General features: G+C 37.3%; 1 long non-coding RNA gene across 5 annotated transcripts in view; it reads left to right on the plus strand.

The window, feature by feature from the left end:
- The window catches only part of LRMDA, a 1093708-nt gene that overhangs the window by 972933 nt on the left and 92787 nt on the right, over positions 1-27988 (plus strand). Inside the window, exon 7 of one of the 5 annotated variants that reach the window (XR_002338557.1) lies at positions 17769-17897. The exons of the other annotated variants lie outside the window; for them this stretch is intronic. This is a non-coding gene — a long non-coding RNA (leucine rich melanocyte differentiation associated). Of the gene's footprint in view, positions 1-17768; positions 17898-27988 lie in introns of those variants that run through there. 5 annotated transcript variants of the gene reach the window in all.

A 27988-nucleotide genomic window follows, 5' to 3' on the forward strand; every position in this document is an offset into this window, starting at 1 on the left:
TCTGTGTTCATGGAAGGGAAATCTAGCCTCTGTGCTCTCTGTGCCCAGACACTCACAGTTTCCAGGAATAAATAGGGACATTTCTAATTCTGTCTTGGATCTTCACTAACTTTATCTTTGGCCAGGGCATGTTGACAAATACTCAGTACGGTTGAGTGACCTTCTGTAGATCAGAGTGGGCTCTATTCTGATTGAATTTAGAAGACTCATAAATCTGGCCCATTTGTCTGTCAGACAGTGCTTCATGAGAGAGACTATGGCCAGAACCAGAGCCCATGTGGGCCTCCATCCTTTCTCTCTCTCCATATCTGGTACCTGAATTGCTGATTCCTCCAGCTCCTCCAAGTGATGTTCACTGGTTTGTGAGCATGTTTTCTCCTCTTTGCAGAAAGGGCTTTTGTGCCAAGCTCTGGAGGACCGCTAGGATGACACAGACCCAGTGGTGTTTTCATCCTAGCAGTGGGCTCATTTTGCCTTGAACTTTCACAGGCTAAATATACTAAATGGGATGAGTGAGGGCAGCTGAAAGAGCAAGAGGGAATTTGAGTTTTAAAAGTTGAACTAAGAGTTCAACTGGTCCAGGATCAGCTGGTCTCATTCTTCTGCTAATGGCTTAGCAGACCAGATAACAGAGGATGCTTTTTGCAGCTATTTAAGTTGGAGAATTTTAGAGCAACAAAGGAAATTGGAGATTATCTTTACAGATGAGGAAACTGATGTCCAGAGAAATTAAGTGATTTTCCCAAGGTTAAAGAGATGTTTGTTGTCAGAGCCAAGATAAAAGTAAAGCTTCTCTTAATACCTTAGTTTTTTTTTTTTTCCTTTTCTTTTTTATTTAGTTCCCACTACCACCACCATACCTACCCTGCAGGAAATATTTATTGTAGACATTCTGTGCTCAAAGTTCTGGGCAGGTTTGTCTGGGTTCAATCATAATTCATTAATTCAAGTGATATATACCTAGTAAGGAAACCAGACACAGCAACAGGTAACTGTAAAACAAGACGGAAAGATGAGAAGATGATGCCCAGAATTTGGTGAGCATGAGCACCAGGCCTCAAAGTCAGCACAGGTGCATTTGCCTCTTTTCCTTGCTTTTATTTATTTATTTAATTTAAATAGCCCCACCCATGGCATATGTAAGTTCCCAAGCCAGGTACTGAATCTTAGCCACAGCTTTGTCCTATGCCATAGCTATGTCATTGCCAGGTCCTTTAACCCACTGCTCTGGGCTAGGGATCAAACTTGTACCTCCCCTGCAACTGGAGCTGCTACAGTCAGATCCTTAATTCACTGTGCCTCGGCAGGAACCCCTTCTTTGCCTTCTTTATGATACTTATTTGAATTTCTAGCAGGCCAGACCTGCAGACTGAGTGCCATTTCTTCCACCAACAGGAAGGATGGTGATAATTGCAGAGGCTTATTCTGGGCCAGTGCTCTGCCAAGTGTTTTACCTGTTTACTTTCTTTGGTGGTCACAGCAACTGTGAGGTGGGCTCTAGCACTCATTTTCAGATGAGGAAGCTAAAGATCAGGGAAGGGATTTGTCCAAAGGCACCCAACTAGTCAGAGGTATCAATCTATTTCTCATGCAGCTTCAGTCTCCCTTAGTGCAAAACCATGATGTCCTGAGGATCCCGTGTTTCCAAAAACAGGATTGAAATGCAGGATCACAATGGAGCAGGTCTGAGCACCATCTAGCCATTCTGTACCCTTCATGTTCTTATCTAAGAAATTCCTCACTTGGACGGGAAGGGTTACTCAGTGGGGCAGGGCCAGGCTGGGGTTCTTGAAGCAGTACCATTCAAAATGGAGCTCCTAAAGGCTCCAGAAGGCTCTTCAAGGGCTTGTTGTGCATTTTATGGTTGATTGAGCTTTATGACCCCAAAGAATCCATTCTTGGTTTTATTTATTGCAGATCTGAAACACTAGGCTTTGCTGCTTCTTCAAACTTGCAATGTGTATTGCATGACAGAATTCTTTTTCTTTTTTTTTTTTTCCTTTCAGAACCTTGGAATCCTGTTAGGAAATTTCTAGTACAAGCATTTGGGGGAGATACCACTACTCAGGTTGGGCATCTGGGAGAGATAGACAAGCTCTTATTACAGTGTGGAGGATGGGGAGATTACCTGGCCAAGTATCATTTCAGGTTGTGGCAGAAAGAGATTAGCTCCAATTTATTGCCGCTCACATTTTCCTCTTTTCCCCCAGTTTTCTGAGTGTCATGGAAATGATATTTGTGAATCCCAGGGGCCTCTCACAGTGGTGTCAGTTTAGAGATCTTCCCAGATACATCTAATATGGACATAAAATGTAATGGAAAGAAATTGAAAAAATATCTGTTTCTTGATTCTTTATTACTGTGGAGTTAAGAAAGCTATTTCTCATGCTGTTTCCTAAATTTGAATCCAAATGTATATGTTAATTTGTATTCAGATGGTTTGGAGATAATTCAGGCAGGAAGATTTTTTTTTTATAAAGTTTGTCAATTTTCTGGTCATTTATACATATAAATTTAAACAAGGTATATGTGTACACTTGACATATACACATATATTGTATTGTCAAAATTGAGCCTAACTGAACTATGATGGAAAGTTTATATTTGTACATTAAAATAAATAAATGCAAAATGAATGCTTTGTATTTGAACTCAGTATTTGATTTTTAAAAAACATGAGCATGAGCGAAATTAATTTTTGGCTGTTTACTCCATTAATATTTTTCTTAAATTAAATTTGAGTATGGTGAAGATAAACATACAAATTTTCTCCCAGTCTGGTATTATCTCTATGACACAAAAGCACACAGGCAGATTTCAGACTCTAAAAGAAATGACTGCAAGCTCCAAAGAGAATGTTTTTAATTTCATGCAAAATTTTTTGAGACAAGAATACTCAAAGAGAGCTATACATGACATTTAAATATGTGACATTATCTTGTTTCCTAATGTTGCTAGTCATTTTACTAATTAGGGCCAATTTCATAATTTTTGCCTGTGCTATGGTTGACTGGGTTTGGGGTACATCACTGTTCATGCGGCTTTTCTTCTGACTCAGAAATGCTGCTCTCCCCTTGTGCTGCTCACTTCTTAGCAGAGAGAGGGTCCAGCTGGAAGACATGGCCTAAGCCCATTAAAAGAGAAGATATTTTTCTAAAGTTTGGAGTGAATCCAGTGAGTTCCCTAATTTCATTCAGGTGGGTATAACCACAGGATCAAACACCTGAACAACTTCAGAGTTAGTGTCCTCTTGCCTGGAGGACAAAGGGCTAATGCTCCCTGATCCTTGGTGCCAAATATAGGCTTTCAAAGGGTCCTACCTAATCAGCACACCTGAGGGATGCCTGCAGTGATGAACAGAGGGAGCAGTGGCTTGATGCAGTGTGTGATGGAGAGCTTCCTTTCGAAGCTCTCTCCAAATATCATGTAATCTAAAAACCTCAGAGGCAAAAGATAGCTAGCATCATGTCTTCCAAACAAACTCTGAGCAAAAGGCAGGTTCTTTAGGGCCGAGATGCTCAAATTATAAGATGCAGAAATACCCCTTGGGGAGGTATTTAAAAATCTTGCCCACTGTCCACTAGAAGTTGTGACCCTCAATGTCTGGAGTAAAGCATATGAATGCACCTCAATGTTGAAAGCTTCAGTCCCCTAACTCAAATGATTGATTTTTTAGAAAATTAAGACAGAAGAATAAAGAATCCATTATACTTTTGAGCTAGTTTTACTAAGGTTATAATAAGCAATGTCTGTGCAAACTACAGAGGGGAAAAGAGGGTAGTATAATAAGCAATGTCTGTGCAAACTACAGAGGGGAAAAGAGGGTAGTATGTCTGGAAAAGAGGATTCTTTAAAGAGTTAGAATTTGGACAAAACTCACTGGCCATGTGTGATTTAGATGATATCAGCCTATGTAGAATGGGACGGATCCTGTCATTTGTGGACAAACTGACTTAACAGTACGTACCTCTCCAAATAGCTGAATAAATCATCTTCTGCAGTCATGGTTCAGAATGAGTGAGAAATTGAGGGTTTTAATCTACCCCCAAATGGCTCCCACTTCCCTACTAACCCTTTTAGACTCAAAGAAAGGTCAGCTTCCTTGTAGTTTCGCTGAGTTCAGTAGAACTGTCTTTAACTGGCTTTATGACTGATCTTGGACAAGGCAATTAAGTTCACTTAGTCTTACTTCCCTCATTTATACAATGGGAGGGTAGTGGTGGGTGATTTCAGATCCCTCTTAGCTCTAACATTCCATCTGACCCAGTTAAACACGTCTCATTATTACAGGACTGGAAATAGGCCAGGTCAAATGATGTCCCTTCAAGCATAACCGTCAGATACAGCTGTATGCTGTAAAGATGGATATTATACTGTTCAACTTATCATCATTAGTTCCCTAGTCTTAGAGTGGGAATGTACTGTGGTTCATATCTGTCATAGTTAGTATTTGGAAGTCTCAAAGCTTGTGAGATTATTCACATATTTATTCCTGTGTACTGCATATGCCATCCAACGTCTCCCCTTCATCATATGTCTATGACAATATATTGAACAGAAAATCTCCATCAGCTAACTCTGACAGAGTGTATTATTTACAGTGGTGTCAAAATGTGGTGCTTATAATTGACTGGGCTCCTCATAAACCAGCCTACGAATCTTTTCTTCTCATGTTCCTTCTCACTGGTAAATCCTCCACTTGTGTTCCTTCCATCAACAGCATCTTCATTATTTACAGAGGAGGAACATACCCCAGATGGTGGATGAGTTATGTTATGGGGTGACTCTTTCATCTGGGGAAGGTCTCTCTTTCTCTTTCTCTGGCTTAGGATTTTGCATATGACAATTAAAGGTGAGGGATGTCAAGTCAACTGAAATCAGTTTCTAAACCACACAAAATATACTTCTCAATTTCTCCCAAATTTGGGAGACTGTGTGGAATAAAAATTAATAGATATGTGGCCAATTTCATCTTTTAGAGTCATTTTTCCTCTTACAATCTAGAAGACCTTGAGAAAATTACTGACTTCTGAGTGTCCTATTTATGTCATCTATAAAATGGGAATACCAATAATATCTAAATTATAGGAGCGTTGGGACTATTAACTGGAAAATGCATATATAAAGAGCTAAATACAAACTGAAGTAAACAAAAAACAAACAAACAAACTCAGGCCAAAATAACATCAAGCCCTATCTTTCATACATTAAGCATCTAGCAAGAGAGCTGCTAAAACCTTCCTCCACCAGAAATTTAATGGAGGGGAGCTGCCTGCTTCTCCAGTTTACCCAGCAAGATGTGGACTTGTACTGTTATGCCTTCTACTCCTCTCCCCAGTTACACACTTCTTCTTGTTTCTCTTCCAAAAATTCCTTCACTTTTACATAGATATACAAGGCCTAGTTTTTGCCTAACCTGAAGTAGGTTTTCTCTTAAGCCCAAAGTATTCACATGTAATAATAAGTCTTATTTATTGACTCTCCTAGATCCTACTCTGACAAAACCAGATGTGATGTGGCAATCAGACTCCTTTGTATTTACCCAAAGGAGTTGAAAACTTATGTGCACACAAACACCTGCACACAGATATTTATTTTGGGTTTATTCATAACTGCCCAAATGTGAATACAACTGAAATGTCCCTCAATATGGGGAATGGATATATAAAATATTATGTATCCAGACAATGGAATATTATTCAGTGCTAAAATTAAATGAACTATCAAGCCATGAAAAGACATGGAGGAAACGTAAATGTGTATTGCCAAGTGAAGGAAGTCAATATGAGAAGACTACATATTGCATAATTCCAAGCATAGGACATTCTGGAAAATGCCGCATTGTGGAGACAATTAAAAATGTGTGGTTGGAAGGGCTGTACATCCAAAGAAGGGATGAATAGGCAGAGCAAGGAAGATTTTTCAGAAAGTGAAATGCTCTATGTGATACCATAGTAGTGGATACATGTCATTTTGCATTTGCCTAAACCCACCGAATGCACAAAACCAAGAGTGAACCCTAATGTAAACTGTGGACTTTGAGTATGATATGTTAATCAATGCAGGTTCATCAGTTATAACAAATGCCCCTTTCTGGGGGGGGGGTTGTTGATAACAGAGGAGACTATGCATGTGTTGGGGAAGGGCATTTATTGGAAATCTCCATACCTTCTCTTAAGTTTTGCTGTGAATCTTAAAATGCTCTAAAAATTGTCTCAATTTTTTAAAAAGGGGGAAAATAACCAGAGGTGAGGTTTGTGTGCAGCACGTTCGCTGAAGCAGTTGTCATGGTCATGCCAGCTACATCCCTATATGCCAACTAGTCTTATCTCTGCCTTGAACATCCGGAAACATTTTGGGATGTGGTTCTCATGTTTCACTGGACAAAGCATTCATGAAAATCACTGATATAGGCAAGTAGTTCACTTTAATTCAATTGCCCTGTTGAAAATCCCCATATCTATGCACTTCCTAAAGATTAGTATAAAGCTATTATCCCCAAAGTATTTCTAGTTTGGCATACAGAGTTAATTTATAATGTTTAGAGCTATATGTTGGTCCTCTGCAAGAAAAATATCATTATCTGTCAAAGAAAAACTGCTTGAACCCAGGGTCTCATGGCTGGCAGTTATCAGGTGTTTTACATCTTTTCTCTCAACCTTGTTTCCCCTTTCAGAGGCTTATGTTCTTAACCTGAAAATGAGAGGATAAACTAAATTATATCTGAAATCTAGTTTAGCTTTACCATCAGCTGACTTCTCTTTTTTAGGGACTATTAGAAATATTTCTAAATTTTTTTTTTTTTTTTTTTTGCTTACCTTCTGAAGCAAATCTCATATAAGGAGTAGGCTCTGCCTTTGGTACTCTGTTGTCTTCTAATGGATCTTACTTTTGGAAGGAAGATACCGTCATCTTTATTGTGATTTCCCTTTCTATATTTGGATGAGTACACATGAAGATTTATCTCACTGATGTCTCATAAAATCATTTGATTTTAGAGTCTGCAGAAACTATAATGGTAAATTAATCTAACATCTTGATATAAAGAGGAAACGGAGGGAAAAGGCATGGCCAAGGATTTGCTAGCTGTGGAATCAATGATAAGATTTTGGTATCTTCATCCCTTACTCAGTGGTCTTTCAACAACACTGCACTGCCCTCTGCTTTTTAGAATCATGAAAGGTACAAGGCTCCTTCAACCTGAGCTTAGTTTGGCCAAGACTAACAGTTGTGTACATTTCCAAATACTAAATCTCACAAACGTACATTTTTTCAGTTTAACAGTCTTTCCATTCTGCATTATCTTACAAGTTCTCTTTTCAAAATACTTACAGCTCAAGCTAGATAATGTGCATCCTTCTACTGATGATCCATAGCTCACTGCTCAGTCTCCTGCATCACATCTTTGAATGATGCTCAGAAGTGTTGTGAATATGATCTGGACTGTTTTGTGGAATTTGCAGTTTTAGTTCATCATTTTGCTATCTGGCTTATACTAGTTAGATTTTTGGGGATTCTGAGATGTCACATACACAGGGTTATGATATTTGCAATAAATAAGTCATTTTATATTTAGAAAAACTAAGGCAATTTAGCAGATGAAACTATTCAATAGCACTTTGCTAGTTGTGAGTATACTGTAGGTAGGGCTTAAAGTATTTTATCCACTTTAAGTTTCAGCCACAGCTTTGCTTCTTCTAGATGGGGCAGGTGGAATTTTTCATATATTTTTCACTATCAGCTATCTAGAATTTAATTTGCCATGGGTCATAAGGTGGTATGTTCACATTTTATAGTCTGTTTTCATTGGATGCCAGAATATTTGAAATATTTTGGAATAGATAAGTGACTGCTCCTGTGAGACACTGGAAATGAAAATTAACTAATTTAATCTTAGTCTTTTGGGTTTATATTGGTTTCTTCTCTTGGTTTTTATTTCATTAGGCAGCTTTCTAATTCCGTCTTGGTTTCTAATACTCTGAACAGCACAGGAAAATAAAAGACTTTGAGTTAAACCTGACTTTGGGGAATGCAGCATAAATCCTGTTGCTGGTTGAAAAAGCCCTGGCTTGTCAGAGGCCTTGGTTGGATGATTTATGTCACAGGGGAAGGAGAGATCCCAATGAGGATGGGCTGGCAGACAGCATACATCTTCTACTTGGAGGAGATAAAGCCCGAGTGGAAGGCTGAGTGGGTAATCTCAGCTTCCTGTGTTGGCATCTAATGTGCCCACAGAATGGGTAGTCTTTTACGTCTCATGCCTCTGGTTCCCTATTCCATAACGCCAAAGCTTTGTTCAGCTACTCTCTGAGCAGAGGGTTTGCCTCTGCCTTTCCTCTGTGACAAAATGCTGGCATTATATATAGAACAGGGAGTCGACGAGTTCCCATTGTGGCTCAGTGAGTTAAGAACCTGACATAGTGTCTGTAAGGATGTGAGTTCAATCCCTGGCCTCATTCAGTGGATAAAGGATCTGGCGTTGCCGCAAGCTGTGGTGTAGGTCATAAAAGCAGGTCAGATCTGGTGTTGCTGTGGCTGTGGTATAGGAGAGCAGCTGCAGATCCAGTTTGACCCCTAGCCCGGGAACTTCCATATGCTGCAAAGTGCAGCCTTATTAAAAAAAAAAAAAAAAGAAGAAGAAGAAGAAGGAGGAGGAATAGGAGAAGGAGAAAGAAAAGAATGAAAGAAAGAAAAGGGAGTCAAGGCAAGGTTTTCTCTGGCAGAGTTCACCTTCATTTAATCAGACTGTAATAGAAAGCTCCCTCTGTCTTAGAAGACAATTCCTTTTATTTCTTTATTTCAAGACCTTTCCCCAGCTCAGCCCAACAAGTGAGTGTGCTAAGTGCTTGTTTAGAACAAAGCTAAAAGAGGAGACAGTATTTGATAGGAATGGCAAAGTTTGTGGTAGAAGTGAGAAATGAGGGCTGATCTTGGACCCATATCTGAGTTCAATGTGAATATAGGGAGATGACAGTTCTCCAGAGGCAGGAGAATTTGAGACTAGATTGAAACCTCATTACCTATTTTAAGGACAGCCAAAACCAGTTTTTCAAGTAGCTCACTCAAAGGCCTGGAGATCAGCATGTTCAGCAAACTTTTCTACACCATCTGGTCTTCCTTGACCTCAGGAGTCTATATTCTAATGCTTGGGGGTGTTCACACATCTGGGCAAGCATGGTTTAGGTTGCTCTCAATTCAGAACTCACCTCAACACATGCTGAAAGAGAATGGAGGAGCCTGTTAAAGACTCAAGCTTTGGAATCCAAGACGGTGAATAATATTTACCCAAGGCCAAACTCTCTAAAATGTGGAGACCAAAAAGGAGGAGAAAAAAAGTATTGATCAGTGTGCATGTATGTATATATACTGTGTAAACTGTGTTAACATATACTATACACACACACACACACACACACACACACACACACATCTCCACTGTCTATATAATGTACCTAATAAGGCCAAAGCACGGTGCATGGTACTGTGGGAAATACTTGTAGAATAAGACACAGTTCCTCTTCTCAAAGAACCAGGTGGGGCTGTGGCAATCTCAAATCATTCACTCTTCCAGAAATGCCTGTCTTTCTTCATGACTTGGTGGTTGAAAGAGAATAACTTACTCCTGGATTTTGTGAGCAAAAAAGAACAGAAAACTAGTATCCCAATTGCTGTAGTCAGTTTTTCTCCTTGCTCCTGAAAGGTGGTGATCCTATTTCTAGTTGCACAGCTTGCTTTTAGAAAAGGTCTCTGCTGGTATCCACCGAGCACAGTGCCTCTTTGCTTTTGGATCTTGGCAAGAGCAGGTTCTGATTCTGCAGCATCACCATTATTCAGGGCTCTGACACCGCTCCCAGGTCAGTTCACTTCTGATCCTACAGAGGCAGATCATCACAGACATTTATTTGTCTGTTACCCAAACTCAGGACACATGTACAGCAGTAAATTCTTCCTTTGCCAGAGTTAATCACAGCCATGTTATTGCTTATATCATTCCAATGGCCCATTGGGAAAGCCTTGGAAATATAGATGGGATTTGTTCTCCAGGAAATAAGTTCAACAAACCAGATTGGTGAGATTATACAGAGGGAGAGGTTTGAGTCAGGGTCCCTCCTAGGATAATATCTTATTCCAGCCCTGCCAAGGATCAAACTGAAGACTCACTCCATCCCTAAGGACAGACTAGTGACAGCTGGAGCTGAGGAAATCAGTGAAAGATTTTGTTCCTTTGCTTTTTCGTTTAGTACTTTTTAATTATTTAAAAATACATTTTTTGGAGTATAGTTGATTCAGAAAGTTGTGTTAGTTTCAGGTATACAGCGAAGCAAATTAGTTATACATATGCATGTATTTGGTTTTTTTTTCATATTTTTTCCCATATAGGCTATTACATAGTATGGAGTAGATTTCCCTGTGCCATACAGTAGTAGAAATTTTCATATTAAGTGAAGTAAATCAGAGAAATACAAATATCATATGTGATCACTAATATGTGGAATCCAACCAAAAAATGATAATAAAATAACTTATAAAACAGAAGCAGACTAAAAAGATTCTGAAACTAAATTCATGGTTACCAAAAGGGAAATGCTGGGAGCGAGGAACAAATTAGGGGGTTGGGACTGACATATACAGAATCAGTCAGTATTTTTTAAATTAAAAAAAATTTTTTTTGGCTTTTTAGGGGCACACCCATGGCATATGGATGTTCCCAGGCTAGGGGTCAAATCAGAGCTACTGCTGCTCGCCTACACCACAGCCACAGCAACACCACACCCGAGATGCATCTATGACCTACACCACAACTCACAGCAACGCTGGATCCTTAACTCACTGAGCAAGGCCAGGGATCGAACCCACAACCTCATGGTTCCTAGTTGGATTTGTTTCCATTGTGCCACTACGGGAATTCCCATTCAATATTTTTAAAATAAAAAAGTATGGATCAAAATGCAATGAATGTTAACTCATGTTCCCATCACTAATTATGAAAAAGTGTTAATATTTTATAATATTTACTTCAGATAATTTTTATTATTAAGATGTAAAATATTTGAAAAAAAAGATAAATCTCTCATAGACCTCTCCCTAATCTCATTCCCCTCACCCTACTCCCCTGAAGCAAAGACCTTCATGCTTTTTATGTGTATTCAGTCCATTTTTATCCTTTTACGGCATATTTATACATACATAGACAGTATGGGGCATTGTTTTAGTACCTTTAAATTTATTTGAAGAGTGTTGTACTATATACCTTGTTTTTGTTTGATAAACACTGTGTTTTTGAGAACTACCAGTGTTAATGTATACATAGAGTTCATTCATTGTAACTGCTGTACAGTATTCCATAATACAAATATAATGCAGTTTATTTAGTCATTCCTGCAATGCACAGTCAAGTATATTTGTTCTGCGACACAGATATGTGAGGGTTTTTTTTGTTTGTTTTTGAGGCTATATATAAAAAATTAGTCCTCTTAGATATATTATACTATATATTTCCAAACTACTTTCCAAAGTGGCTGTAGGAATGTCTGATCTAGAGAATTTTGAGTCTTCTCATTTTTCTTCTATCATTTCAAACGTTTAGTCTATCCAGACCTTTTAGTTTTGGTGGCCATTATGAGTATCTGCTCCCACTCAGGTCAACGCTTCTGTCTTTATCCAACAACAGCTGGAATGTTCCTTTAAATATATAAATGAAATCATGGTACTTTTCTGCTCAAAACCCTCCAAAGGCTTTCCTTCCCCCTACCCACCCCAGAGTAAAATCCACAGGTGTTGCCATGGCTTTCAAGATACACTATAATCTAGATCCCTGTTACCTCACTGATCCCATTTCATGGCAGTTTTTTCTTCCTTTTTCTGAGTTGCATGCTGCTGCCTCAGGGCCTTTGCACATCTGCTGCAGGCTTACCTGTATGACATTTACACATGTTGTTCCCTTACTTCATTTAGGTCTCTATTCAAGTCTTATCACAAGTACCTTTCCTGAGTACCCTATTTCATACAGCACTCCAAAACACCCCACCCTCTCATTAATTTTTTCCCCTTTTATACCACTTTTTTTCTTCCCTTACTAAAATGGAAACTTCATAAAAGCAGGGATTTTGACTCTTTCCTTAACTACTAGTCCTTAGGACATAGACTTGTGTAGAGTCTTAATAGACATCAGCTAAATAACTGGGGAGAATATTACCAGATGAGAGTTCCGCAGATATCTTTTATGTCAAGATTGCTAATTGTTCTGCCTAATCTTCTAAATTTAAGGTTTTTTCTAATATTTTGTGACCATATCTATGTGTTTCTCATGAAGCTATTCTATCAAGTTAAGCTGGTGACAGGCAATTCCAAACTCTTGGCAAGCTAACCCAACAAAAGTCTTCTGCAAAGTCAGCTATGTCTTGTGTGACTCCCCAGGTACGTGCCATCCATATGCTGACCCACAGATCCAAGCTGTTTTCATAGCCAAAGAAGGCAGCTTGGAGCTTCAAGGCAAAGAGTTCATGGACAACTCATACCCATCTTCTTATGCTTGTTTGACCACAGGCCTTTCACCAGACATTTTTTTTTCTTTTTTGCTGTGTAATTGCAATATGTACACTATGTCCAGGTGTATTGCTGTCTTTATTTATTATACTCTGCAGTTGATGTGTGCCTAAGTCTGAGAATATAGGACTTTCTTCAGTTAAGGAAAGATTTTCCATGGTTATCTCTTGAAATTTTTTCCCAGTATTTTCTCTGTTGCCTAATTCTGAAAATATCATTAAGTATAAGTTGGAGACTCTATACCTCTTAAGTTTTTTGTGTTTTTTACCTCATTATGTCTCAGTGCTGTACTGACTTCCTCAGTACTGCCCTTCCTCAGTTTTCCCTTCAAACTGTAGAAACCTCTCTGGTTTATTTCATCTATGGAAGTTTTGAGATTTCACTTACATTGTTTCTATCTTCTAATTTCTGACTGATTATTTTGTTATTTTTCTTAATTTATATCTGCTTCATTTTGTTTAGTACTTTCTTATTTAAAAAGATTATTTATTTGGATGATTATTTTAAGGTTATCTGAAGACCACTACGTGGGTTTTTGTTTTTGTTTTTTTCAGGAATCACATCTTCTTTGTCCTGTTTATCCTTTTTGGTTTTGAATTTTAGTTTACTGGATGATCTGGAGTGGAGGCTACCTTATTTTTTTTATTTTTTTATTTTATTTTATTTTTTTAATGTCTAGCAGATTTTCAGTACCTTCCACATGGCTTCCTGACAGTCTCAGGCCAGAATCAGGTTTTAGTTAGTGGGCTGGAATTCCTGTCCCTTTGTGGTATTAGGGATATTGCAGATCCAGTAATTAACAGCTTGCCACAAATCTGATTTGTGTGACATGCTCTGTTCCTTCCTGTATCACATATACATGGTTTAATGCAATCTACAGGCCTGTCTTTTCTCAGTGCTCCCACCCCAATAAGTTGAAGACTCTTAACAGCTCCCGGTTTCATGCTGTGAGTCTGGCTGGGACCCTGACCTTGACTGCCTCCTTATTGCCCTTGTCTATTTCTAGATCTAGAATCCAACCACACCATAGCACCAGCACTTGCTCCCTGCTGTCTGTTTCAATACTTTTCTTGTATATGGAGACTTTTGTCTTGTATTAGGTACATATATGCTTTTAATATTTGAAATTTCAGCTAAAATTTGATTTTTAATGGTATTTCAAAGACGTATTGAATATGTAAATTCACAGTGCCATCTTGGCCAGAAATTTTTAAATTAAGTTTAAAGAATTTATTTTGTTTGTAGAAGAATTTATTTCATTACTATAGACTTGTAAACTATAGGAAAGCATTTAGAAATTATTTAAATAATGCAATAATACAACTACACAGAAATAATTATAGTTAACATTTCAATGTGTTGTCATCTATGTTTTGTTTTTTCACTAAATGGGATTTACGCTATATATTTAGTTTTATATCCTTCTCTTTTGCTCCAGACATTATTGAGTGGATTTACCATGCCATTAAATAATCTTCAAAAGCAGTTTTTTTAACAGCTCCTTAATGTCCTAGCATATGGAGGTACTATAAGAACATAAATCATCCAAATTTTTTAATATCTCTCATAGCATAAATTAACATGTAATTACTGAGGAAAAGAGTATGAATATTTTTAAGGCACTTGATACATAGTGAAACACTTCAATCTAAGTATGGTAATTTCTACTTTATATTTCAATACTAGCGTAACTATTCTATAGCCACTTGTAAGAATTATTTTTCCAGCTTTACCAGCTGGATAAATTTAAAATGCTATTTATATATTTATCCTTTGAAAAGTTCTTAAATCTGTTTCAATTTCTATTTTTGTCCCTAATTGTAAAATTTTATTTATTCTAAATAAAGACTCTAAGTTCCTTTCGTTTCTTGATTTGGCTGAAGAACCGCTTTTAATGTTTTATATTATTTCTACTTATATGCTTTTTCTCCTTCTTCAGCCTTTTGTGTATGTCCTTTGTTTTATGACTTCTCAGGCTGATTGTTTAATTAATTAATTTTAGTTATTTCCTGTTTATTTACAGCCTTACATGTTTTATCACTGCTGTCTATATTCTATTAGCATTGATATGAATATATTTATTTTCATTATTTCCAAAATGGTGTGTAATAGATTTTTATTTGCTCTTTGATCCAATATTTTTTAAGGAAATTTCCAGTTTTGTTTCAGTGGTGCTAAAACTTTTATATTATATTTTCAATATGTATTTCTAGTTTATTGCACTGAGGTAAAGAATATAATTTTTTTCTTTAAATTTTTTTCAGACATACTGACTAAGTGGTCAAATTTTAAAATGCTCTGTGGGTATTTGAAAAGAGGCTATATTTTCCTTTGAAAGGGAATAAGGACATATATGTATATGTAAGTTTATGTATTTATTCATATTTAGACTATTCGAAGGTTTCATTCCTTTGAATATTTATTCAGTCTGTCATAGATTGACAATTGTATGATGTTTTTCAACTCATTATTTCTGTAGTTGTTAGTGTATATGTTTAGGTGTTTGATGATTATGTCATCTACCGCATAAGTTATATGTCTGTTATATCATCATTGCATTGGGTTCCTTTTATCATCACAAAATATTATCTTCTTTTCCCAGGTTATTGCTTTCTGCCTTGAACATTATTGTTGTTATTGCTTTTTGCAAGGCTTCCTCATACACCATTTTTCAATTTTTTAAACCATCTTTTAAATTTTACCTAAGTATTGATGGTATTCTGAATATATTTAACATTTAATTTTTTAACAGAAATTACTAAGAAAATGTATACCAATTAAATCTATTGAAATAACATGTATTTTGGCTTAATTTTTATCATGTCATCAAATGCTTTTTTTGCTTTTTTCCTTACTTTGTAGATTTGACTGTTTTTTCCTAATGTATAGGTTTGTGAGATTGAAATCCTTTCATTAATTCTACTTGTGATAATTAATTTGCTTATCAAATGCATATTAAAATGGCATTCCTCTGTTAAATTCATAAACACACACCTAATGAGGAATTTAAATTATCTGGGCTTAACTTGACTTTCTCCTTCTCTGGATTTACTAGCTTTTGCTCCTTTTATCTGGTGTTATGATATCAATTTTTTATTATAAAATTCTGACGTTTTTCATATACAACATATTTTCAGATTTTGAATTTAATTGTGTGCCCATTTGACAATTCCTTATATTTGATCCTAAAAAATTAATTGGTTTCAAAGTTCTTTGCCATTTCTTTTATACTTTAACTGTTACAGCCTTGAGTTCCTGATTTCTCTTTCTCTTTATAAGTTGACAGGTATTCTTTTGTGTATGTGTACTTTCTCAGGAAGGGATCATGAATGATTTATCTTTCATGATTTTAAACTTAGCAAAATGTCTTCCTGCCACCTTTTCACATGAACAACTTGGATATAAATCTCTGAGGTTACAAACTTTTCCCGTCACTACTCTGTACAAATTGTTTCATTGTCTTGCAATGTTTGATTTTGCAAAGACAGGTAAGGCCAGCCTTATTTTTGCTGCTTTACAAATAAGCATTTATTCTTTATTTTTTTTTTGAAGTTTATAAGACTTTAAATTTACCATGGAGATTTAAAGTAAAATGAAACTTCCTTGATATTTCTAGTCATTTAAAATTTCCTTACTTGATTTCCACTAGGATCTTTCACTTAAAAGTATTTACATTAGATCCTTGATGGCAAATTGTCTGTGTTCTATTTCTGTCTCAGTAACACCTCTCTTCAGTTAGATCTAATTTGTCTTCCATGTCTTTCATCTTCTCTTCTATTTCTTTTTCTTCTTTAAATGTTGGGAACTTTCCCTCTGTGTTTTTTTTTTTTTTATTTTTTCACAATGTCATTTTTGTTTTGCTGCCTCCAGTACTGATTTTATTTTTTCATTTTACTATTGTGTTTGGGCTTCCTTGGCTATTATTATTATTTTTTAATTCAGCTGGTTCCCTTATCATCTCTGAAATTATCTCAGAACATTTTCTCTTTTGATACTCTGATCCTGCTTCATAGTGTATTCTTTTTTTAATGATTTTTTTTCCCATTATACCTGGTTTACAGTGTTTGGCCAGTTTTCTACTGTACAGCAAGGTGAACCAGTCACACATACATACATACATACATTCTTTTTTCTCACATTATCATGCTCCATCATAAGTGACTAGATACAATTCCCAGTGCTATACAGCAGGATCTCATTGCTTATCCATCCCAAAGGCAATAGTTTGCATCTATTAACCCCAAATTCCCAGTCCATCCCACTCCCTTCCCCTCCCCCTTGGCAAGTCTGTTCTCCAAGTCCATGAGTTTCTTTTCTGTGGAAAGGTTCATTTGTGCCACATATTAATTTCCAGATATAAGTGATATCCTATGGTATTTGTCTTTTTCTTAGTTCACTCAGCATGAGAGTCTCTCGTTCCATCCATGTTGCTGTGAATGGCATTCATTTTTTCTTTTTTATGGCTAAGTATTATTCCATCATGTATATATACCACATCTTTTTTTTTTTTTTTTTTGTCTTTTTCTGCCTTTTCTTGAGCCGCTCCCATGGCATATGGAGGTTCCCAGGCTAGGGGTCCAATCAGAGCTGTAGCCACTGGCCTATGCCACAGCCAAAGCAATGCAGGATCCAAGCCACGTCTGCAACCCACACCACAGCTCAAGGTAATGCTGGATCTTTAACCCACTGAGCAAGGTCAGGGAATGAAACTGCAACCTCATGGTTCCTAGTTGGATTCGTTAACCACTGCGCCACAATGGGAACTCCATATACCACATCTTCTTAATCCATTCATCTGTTGATGGACATTTAGGTTGTTTCCCCATGTCTTGGCTATTGCGAATAGTGCTGCAATGAATATGTGGTTGCATGTGTTTTTTTTAAGGAAAGTTTCATCTGGATATATGCCCAAGAGTAGGATTGCTGGGTCATATGGTACTTCTATATATTTTTCTAAGGTGCATCCATACTGTTTTCCATGGTGGTTATACCAATTCACAATCAGTGTATTCTTATATATTTTTGAGGATAGCAAATAGATGTGGTCAAAATCTTCCTTCTGTCTCATGTAGAAATTAATATTCAAGTGTAACCTCTTTGCCCAAATCAGTAGGGAAGATTTCCTACTGTCTCTTTTTCATATAACTTTTAGTTGCACATGTGTTTATGTGTTTCTACATGATCATTCTTGAACAGGAAAAATTCTCTCCCGTTACCAACAGGCAACCTTTATGGATTATGCTTTGCTTCTGACCGCCTCTAATTTTTTGGAAGTCTCATTGTAAAACATGAAGTGATGTAAGTTAATTTGAAATGTTTTCATATACTTTTACTGACAATTAAACAATTTAATTTTAATTAATTAGTTTATTTATTTATCTTTTTAGGGATACACCCATGGCATATGGAGTTTCCCAGGATAGGGGTCGATACAGAGCTGTAGCAACTGATCTTCACCACAGTCACAGTAATGCTGGATCCTTAACCCACTGAGCAAGGCCAGGGATTGAACCTGCGTCCTCATAGATACTAGTCAGATTCATTTCCGCTGAGCCACATTGGGAACTCTGAATAATTTTAAATAAGTTCAAGAATTGCATAGCCTTTCCAGGTTTTTTTCTGAACAGTGCTGTACACAAATACTGTTCATCAGTATATGCTTTTCCCAGTGTTATGTCCATCTTCATCATTTGTAAAGCTTTTCTTCAGAGAAACAATGTCTCCAAAATTTACCACAATCTTTTTATGGTTTAATTGAAGAAGTAGAATATGAATGGATATAATGTAGAGAGGGAAACTGAAGAGTTAAGAAGTAGGGATTAAAATTCTATCCTTGGGGAGTTCCTGTTGTGGTACAGTGGAAACAAATCCCACTAGTATGCATGAGGATGCAGTTTTGATCCCTGGCCTTATCAGTGGGTTAAGGACCCAGTGTTGCCATGAGCTGTGGTATAGGTCTCAGAGGATGGCTCAGATTCCAAGTTGCTGTGTCATAGGCCAGCAGCTGCAGCTCTGATTCAATGCCTAGCCTGGGAACTTCCAAATGATGCTGTGGGTATGGCTCTTGAAAAAAAAATTTCTAGCTGTGTACAACTCAGAGCTCACTAACTAGATGGATCACCAGAGTGGGTGGTGTCTTGTGACATGGCTTAAACCAACAGGCTGTCCTTATGTCCTATGTATTTTTGTAAAAAAAAATTTGTTGAAGCATAATTGACATATATATATATATATATATATATACACACACACAATTATATTGCTTTCAGATGTGCAACATAACAATTTGATGTTTGTATAGATTGTGAACTGATCATCAACATCATAATAATATATAGTTACAATTATTTTCTTATGATGAGAACTTTTAACATCTATTCTCTTAGTAACTTCCAAATATGCAGTAAATTATTATTAAATATGCAGTAAAGTATTAAAGTAAGTATAGTCACCATGCTGTACATTACATTCCCATGCCTTTATACTTTATAACTGGAAGTGTGTGCCTTTTCACCTCCTTCACCCATTATGCTCATCTCCACACCTCTGCTCAGGCCACAACCAATCTGTTCTCTATATCTATGAGCTTGGAAGTTTGGGGTGGGTGGCTGTTATTGTTCTTTTAGATTCCATATATAAGTGAAACCATACAGTATTTGTCTTTCTCTGCTTGACTTATTTCACATAGCATAGTGCACTCAAATGCACTATGTATTGTTGCAAATGTCCAGAGTTCTTTCTTTTTTGTGGTTATGAAATATTCCATCACACACATATATACATACATACATACACATATTTTATATCTATATAATATTTTCTTTGTTCATTCACCCACTGAGTGACACTTGAATTGTTTTCATATCTTAGTTCTTATAAATAACACTGCAATGAACACAAGGATGCATATATCTTTTTGAGTTAATGTGTTTATTTTCTTTGCATAAATATCCAAAAGTGGAATCACTGGATAATGTGGTAGTTATATTTTTGATTTTTTGTGGAAATATCTTACAATTTTTTTCCTCTTCTTAAAATATGCATAAGTGTTAGAATCAGTCAGTTTGGGTGTAGAGCATAATAAGTGATAAGAAGCCCTGAGGTTCTAGATCAGGACCTTATAGCCATCTAATTATGTAGGGCATGAGTGGGGGGAACATGTGTTCCAGACCATTTAACTTTCTTTTAAAGAAAAAAGCTGATCACCTACCTGCTCCCAAAAAGATTGAAATCACCGAAATATTATAAAGTTAGAATTTTTCTATTTCAACTTCTTTAAGAGGCAGATGGAGAGAAATGTAAGGTGAGCACTGAAGAGCAAGTGATGCCAGGCAGGTAAGATGAGAACTGGAACCAGAAAAGGCAGGAGAGCTGGTGCAGATGTATTAGGTAGTTGATCTAAAAGAAAACCAGTAGATCTGGGGGTTAGTAGCCTAGTGGAAAATAGTGTTAGACCACGATGGAGAGGGATGCAAGGCCCAGAAAAGAAAATAATTTTTAAGCTAAGGTAAAGAGTTTAGATTTAATTAAAAGTTCATGAGAACACTCAAGGAGAAGGGGGTTTATGAAGGTAAATAACATACTTTGATGAGTTAGAGCAAAGGTTTCATGTTTTGTTTCTCATTCAGATATTCTTTCTTTTATCAAGTGAACATGTTTATCAAATAATGACTAAGTTGTAGGGACTGGGATGATATTATCTTAGCATTCCCAACTACTAGTATGGCATATTTCCATTATGCCATAGGACTTCTCTACTAGTAAGTAAATTCTGTGTGAATAGGTTCTGCACTTCTGGATATCTAAATCTCCTTTTCCTTACACAGTACCCAGCCTATGACAGCCCTTCAATAAATGTGTATTAAATAAATGATAATCAGCAGTGCATATATACACATATAAAGTTCTGTGGAACAGGAGAGGAAGGTTTCTAAAAGTTAAAAGACAGTCATCATCCACAGTGGCCAGGCTTCCTCATCAGTCCAAGGCCCATACTGTTCTTATAGGACTGAAGTAGCAGTTGAATTGGAGTCGAGTCTTTGAAGCGGCTACATCTGCTGCCCTTTCTATGCATAGATTTGTTGGGACCCTGCCATGTCAGATTTGACCTTGCAGACATGGAATAGTTGAGATTTGTCTTTTTAGTTGTCAACTAATATTTATTAAGGTCTCCTGGCTGAAGTATATATTTGAACAGAGCCTCAAGCCCAGCACCCCTGCAGTGGATTCTTCAAAATACACAGTCTTCTCATAACATGTACTCCCAAGATTTTCAGTGGTGGAACATCTGTTTTACTTTGAGGTAGCTATTATAAGCATCTGCTTGAAGGAACCATCTTAACAAAACCAGGACATGTTTGTTTGCCATGTTATGGATTATCTAGTTTTGAATTGTTGATGAATAAATCATACATGATGGATAAACCAGCAACCACAACAGCATGTTTTGTTCTGGGTTTAAAACATAAATTTATGCATTTATAATTTTTTCCTTCAGCAATTTTAAAATTTATGTTTTAGATAGATGATAACAGGGATTTAGAATGTAGCTTAGCATTTGGGTGCACAGATTTGAGAAATTTCTTTAGTAAATTAAAATTCATTTTGCTGGTTTATAGTCCTGGTGTTCACAATGGCACCATTCTATGCATTAGGCCTAAGTGATTCAAAGATAAAAAAGATACATTTCACATTCCATACTTGTATAATACTTTACATTTCATACTTCAAACTCATGTTAAATATAAAAAATATAAAATGAAGTTTCACAAAGTTTCAGGGACTTCTTAAACTCACACAGGTGATTAGTAAAGTCTGAACTGAAAAATCACACCTTTCCATTTATAGTATTCTTGGCTTATGCAACAACTGCTTCATTGGTAAGTTGTTTGGAAACCACAGTCAGGTATTATCAATGCCATTTAGTATGATGATATATCCATGTTAATCTCCATTTTGAATTCTTCTTTGATTTGGTGCATATAATAAATCTTAGGATAAATCATATACAAGATGGAGGAGAATGATATACAAAAGATTGATTGTGGGGTTATGGCATTAATGAATCTGATCTCTATTGGCATACTGAATGATACAATCGTTTCGTGGAAGTCATTTATTGTATTACTTCCACCATTTAAGTGGCAGCGCCTGTGTTGGCTATTATCCTGTCATTTAAGGCACTCCCTCAGGAAAGGCAGATTTTGGTCACTCTGAGGCTACATTATCCTTTGTCCCAACCTGCCCATTGTAAACAAGCATGCAATCTGAAAACCTCAAAATAGTGAATAATTATTTTAAAAACCCATATGTCCCTTTAAGCATAAAGAAAAAAAAAATGACCCAGTGAGACTTGGGTGGTTTTGGTCAGCATTCACTCAGATAGAGGCAAGCTGTTCTCAACTCCCATGACTTAGGCTTCTCTTTAACTTGTATTTTCCATTTCCTTTCTCTGGGCCAGATGTGTGGATTTCCCTGTTGTGCCCAATGACAGAGCAGGCTTCTGTAGAACCTGTCAGGACTATTTGTAATCTCCTGGCTTTGAGGACATCTCAAGTGCTGAGAAGAACAAATTTTCTTTTGATGTTTCACAGCTCCAGGGTTAGAGATGTTGAGAGAAAGACAGTTTTGGTGGAATCAACATGTGTTTTTCCTTGATGGAGAATTCAGGGTGGGGATCTGGTACAGGTGAGGCCAAGTTGTATTTCTGTTCTCTCTTTTCCTTGTGGCTTGGGAGAGCAGCCACAGTGAGTGTGGAGTTTTAGCTTGGTGCATGACTAGTTCATTCTAGAATGTCAGGGTTGGAACGGCCATTGAAGGTCATTTTGCCACACCTCCCATCAAAATCAGTTTGGGATAAAGACTGCAGAAGAAAGTATGAGATTTTGTTTATACAAAAAGTTGCCTCCTAGAATCTAAAACTGCTTGTTGTCCTTTGAAACATCTGCAGCTTTCCATAATTAGTAGACTTTATGGAAATGGGGTAAAGGATGGTGTTTAAGGACATCAGTCTAGGTTCTCAAACAATGTGAAAATCCCTGGTTAGAAGTGGAAAACATAAGATATATTATTGATATAGGATTGCTATGAAATTCTGATGGTCTTAAAATGCTGTTTTAAGGACCTTAATAGATGAATCCTGCACCCTCCTACTCACCTCTTCTTTCAGATCCCAAGACATAAGTATGCACAGAGACTGAAACAAGATGGGATAAGACTTTAATACTAGCTGGAGGCTTCAAGAATATACTTCAATAGAACACTGAGGTGTTAGGATGGATTCCACAGAGGACTCTGTGATTCTAGTCATCCTAGGATGACTTAAGGGTCTATTTCAGAACAATAAAAATGGCCAAAAGTCTATTCTCTGGAGGTATAGGGCAAATTCAAAATTGAGTTATAATTCTTATCATTTTGCTGTGAGAAAAGGCATCTCACAGCAGATAGCAGCTGATGAAGACTTAAGAACAGGAATATGTGCTCCACTGTCTGGCATGTGTCCATGTTGTGGGAGTGAGAGGCTGGGTACACCTGGGGCCATCCTACCTAGCTATGTGGGAGAGGAGAAAGTCCCTGAAGAGTGGAAAGAAATGTCCCAAGTTCTAAACTCTGTTCCTCTGGCTGTGCAGAAGAATTTGGTGGAAAGGAATCTAGAATGCACAGGCCCAGTGATTCCAACTGCATGCACCATACTGAAGAAAATGTTTTCTAACCTAGCCAATCCTACTAACATTCCTCCTCTCTCTCCTTCAGGTATAACTTAAAGGGGTCAAGAAAATGTGGTCCCACAGAGACCACCCCCTTGTACAGCATCCCTACCCAGAAATAGATAATCAGTCTTCACTTTGTCCCTGACACCATCTTAAATAAGGGATGGTAGCCAGTTTAAGTCCCAACATTATGGTTTGGGCATGGATCTGGCCTCTATAGTGGAATGGGTTGAGGCCATTTCTGTGTTTTTTTATTTAACCCTCCAAATATATTCTATAACTGATCATGTTTCAGCACACCATCTTACTCTAAAGTGTTATCATGGAGGCCAAAGAATATGCTCAGTATACGCTAACTTCTCAAAGGAAAGGGAAGTCAAGCTTTTTCATGAAAGTGATCATGCAGGGCAACATGGTCTAGCACCAGAGACAGATACTCAGAGTCCATTGAAATGATGTTTTAGTTGAAGCCAGTGGCTAAGTAAAATGTCTGTTCTCTTTAATGAGGAGAATCTTGCTTTGAGATGATGTGGTCCTCCCATTTAAATAAGATTGCTATTTTTTTAAGTGTCTTGTTTCTTTGCACTAGTGAAGACCAAGGAGTAGGTCTTTAAAGAAAGTTGCACTAATACCAAAAAGGCAGCATTTTGTGGGAGAATTTGAGACTTGAAACTCTAAATAAAAACCAGTGATCTGATGTGCCCAACTTATCTTTTCCACCTTCCTCTTAAGAGAATTTTTTCTAGTTCTTGAAGGAAGGCTTTCATTCTTGTTGCATTACATCCTCTTCCCTTCTGGGTTTGAAATATTAATCCTGCCAAACAGAACTTGGGTGGAAGTATTGCTGTTGTGATTCTTGCCTTTAATTTATCAAGGCACACAAAGGTTAAGTTGGAGGTAGGAAGTTGATTTGTTGTTGTTACTGTTTTTATGACCGTACCCATAAGTGGGTCCTTTAACCTACTGCATCAGGCCAGGGACTCAACCCGTGCCTCCACAGCAGCCCGAGCCACTGAAGTCAGATTCTTAACCCACTGTCCCACAGCAGGAACTCCTGTTGTTGTTTTTAAAATTGTCATCTTGAAGTTTTCCTGCAGTTACTTGATATCTGGGGATGGTCAGAGTCACATTTCATTTTCTCTAAGAATCATCATGGGCCTATTCTAAGAATTCCTTCAGGCTTTGCTTTACTGAAGATTAAGACAGTACTTGGTGCCAACCTCCCACTGGGGGGGGGGACCATTCAGAGTTTTAATTTTGATTTTTCTAAGTTAAATGATTTTCCATTGCTGTCAGCTTCAGTTTAAGTCATGTACAGTTGATCCTCATTATACAGTTGATTGCATTTGTGAATTTGCATACTCACTGAAACTTGTTTGTAACCCCAAATCAATCCTTGCAGGATGCTTTCACAGTCACACATATACATACACAAAGCAGCAAAAAATTTGAATTGTTCACTATGCATGGTCCCAGCTTAGGTCAAACAAGGCTATACTCTGCCTTTTTATTTCAGCTCTTGTATTATAAACAAGTGTCTTTTCCATGGTCTGTTTGGTGCTATGCTTTTCATATTCTTGTGCTTTTTGTTGGTGAGTGTGAGGTTTAAATTGTCCCCAAGTGTAGTGCCAAAGTCCTGTCTAGTGTTACTAGATCAAGGAGACTGTAGACGTGTGTGCCTTTTGGAGGGAATGCATGTATCCAATAAGCTTTGTTTAGGCCTGCATTCATGCATCAGAGTATACTTGGCTGTGCAATTATGTTAATGAACCAACAATGTATATTACATATGTTGTCTTTAAAAAGATCACAAAAAAAACAAGGTGATGTATTGACTGGTTTTCAAAAACATTGTGACCAGAGGCTTTCAGGAACCTAACCTTTTATTTCCCCTAGGAGCCATGGTTCACTGCATATTCAGTGTTTGCTACAATCTTATAGAACATATATACTATAAATAATGAGAATCAAGTGCAGTTGTTTAATATGTGTTTGCTCTAATGACAGAGATAAATATTATAGGCCCCATATTCCAGGGAAGGATGGGGGTTTGTTATACACTGTGTAAGCAACATGTTACAGGGAGAATGGCAGACCACTCCCTGAGCCTGGAACTTCTCTAACAAGCCAGACAGAGATATATCATTTTCTAGGCCATTTCACTTGGATCATAGCTTGTTTTCTTTCACAACCCTAGTTCTTTCCAAAAAATGGCTGTTTAATTGGTCTCATTGTAATGTAATGTGTATATTTGCAATCTGAGGATCCATAGAAGAGAGCCACCCTACTCTTCCAGACAATGGTGTGTTGTTGAATTTTATGCTAAATCTTGACATGGCCATAAATCTCTGATCTTGCACCGGCCCGTGATGAGTATTTAATTCTGTTTCTATTTCCAATATTAATTAGTCATGAAAGAATGTGCTATTATTTTTTTCACATGTAAATATTTAGGTGAATAAAAACATCTTATTGATAGCTTTGTGCACAGACAAGTACTTGATAACTTTACCAAATTCTATGTGTCCATTTATTTGGCCATTGCATTGCAATGGATGTTGAATAACATTGACATGACATTTTTATTTCTTGGAAGTCATACTTGGGGTTGGCTAGACGGGATATGGGGAACCTTGAGTTCTCTCTCTTGGATGAGAATAAATAACAGGGTCTAATCAGTTGAACACTTATATTTAAGGAGTGCCCTCAACTCTACTTCACATCAGACATAGTTGATGTGTCAGATCATTGCATCATTGAATCACTGATGATGGAAACCTAGATGCTCAGGGGCCATAGAAATCTTGACTGTTTACTTCCTTGGCTGCAATTTCTTTTTTTTGGTGTTGTTTTTAAAATTAATTAGTTGAAAAAGGAGATCCTTAATAAGCACTTTATAGAGCTTTCAATATGTATTAACATTTGTCGCTTAATGCACAGACACCAGTAAGGCCACCTTCCTTGGCCTGATAAGCCTGCTAACCCAGTCTGACACTTTGCAGCCTCCACTCTTCTGTTTGTAAGTGTCAAGACAAAATGGCAATAAGACGTCAGTAAAATGTGAAGATTTTCTCAGGCCGCTACTAAGAGCCTAGCCAGATGCACATTTCTTATTCCTTTTGGTAAATAGATTCAGATTTGGTATGATTCAATGAACTAAAACATATTCCCTGCTTGGAGCTAGTCTCTGCCTGCTGATTGCATGAAGCTTAACAGAACCTTCTCACTCAAGACCAAATAAGGGCTGGCTAGAAATCAAAACCTCCTTGCCAAGCCCTTCGGATTTTCCAAAGAAACTGCAGTGTTTCTGGAGATGTTGATTAATGGAAATGCAGAACTATGGGGACTGGGGGTTAAGCCCCACAGATTGATAGTCTGTTCCAATGTTTATTATTTTTGACTCCAGGTTTTGAAATCTTTCTCTCCATCTTCCCTAATAGGAACTTCCTCCATCACAAGGGACGGAAAATGGAGTGGGGTTCAATACCTTATGGAGAAATCCAAAAGGGAAGCATGGAATGTTAATATGCCCAGAATTTTGCCCTCTGTCTGTAATGCTGTGCCCTCAAACGCAAAACCTAATTAGTGCATCCAGATAAGCATTACATAGATTTTGTGCTGTTTAATAAATGCTTTATGTACTCTGGTGCCACTGTGGAATGCGTGGTGAGTGAGGGTGGGAATCCAGAGAGGAAACTGTGGCTGTTAATGCTTATGCACCTGAGGGTGAGCCTTGGCGATGTGTTTTTACAACGCAGGTGGTTCTTGTTTTCACCCACATTTTTCTTCCTGTGGCTATTCTGTCATTTTTCATGGGCTTTTTTTTCTGAGGCCTATTTTTCCAAAGGCTTAACTCAAAATTGTTCCTACTCTGAATAATCATAAATTGCTACGGACTGATATGCACTGAGCACCCTCTGTGTAATGAGCACAGGGACATCAGAACAAGAAGGTATGACCTTTGTCTCTGGAGAGCTTATGCCCACTGGGGGAAATGGGACAAACAACATTTGATTTTCAGAGCAGGGCTTTGGTGTGACATTCAAAGTCCTCCATAATTTGTTCCTTCTTGAGTTACTGGTCTGCATGTGGATCTTCTCTCTTAAAGACTAGTCTTGGTTGGCTTCTGCATTAGCAGTTTCCAAACTTTGCTGCATAGTAGAATCACCTGGAGAGCTTTAAAAAAATGTTCAAGCTGCTCCCTCCATCAAGTGCTTGGATAACATTAGCCTGCATCAGAATCACCAGGAATATGTGTTAAAACACACTTTGCTGGGCTCCTCATCCAGAGTTTCTGAGTCAGCAGGTCCAGAACTTGATAATTTGAATTTCTAAAATTTATTGCTAATGTTGCTAGTCCAGAATCACACTTGAGGATATTTGTCCTTTATCAGGGAAATCAGAACCTCTGTGGCTTTTTTGTAAATTCTTCTAATAATTTGTGTGTGCACCCAAATTGAGATCTATGTTGCACACGTTTTTTTCTTTTTTTTTTTCTTTGCTAATTAAGTTTTTTGCATGAAGCTTAATGGTAAAGGTTGATTTTTATCTACCATGAATTTCTTTGAAGGCTTCCCATGATTTAGATCCTTTTCTTTAACTAGAACATACGTGTGTTTGTGGTGAGAACTGTGTATATTCTACTTTTCTCAGATCTTCCAGGCTACTCGACACAGGGTGGTCACACAATAGTGTCATTTGAGCGGCATTAACAAAGCAATTTAGGAGGATGG

This window comes from Sus scrofa, chromosome 14 (genome assembly GCF_000003025.6).
Source record: "Sus scrofa isolate TJ Tabasco breed Duroc chromosome 14, Sscrofa11.1, whole genome shotgun sequence".
Classification (NCBI taxonomy): Eukaryota; Metazoa; Chordata; class Mammalia; order Artiodactyla; family Suidae; genus Sus; species Sus scrofa.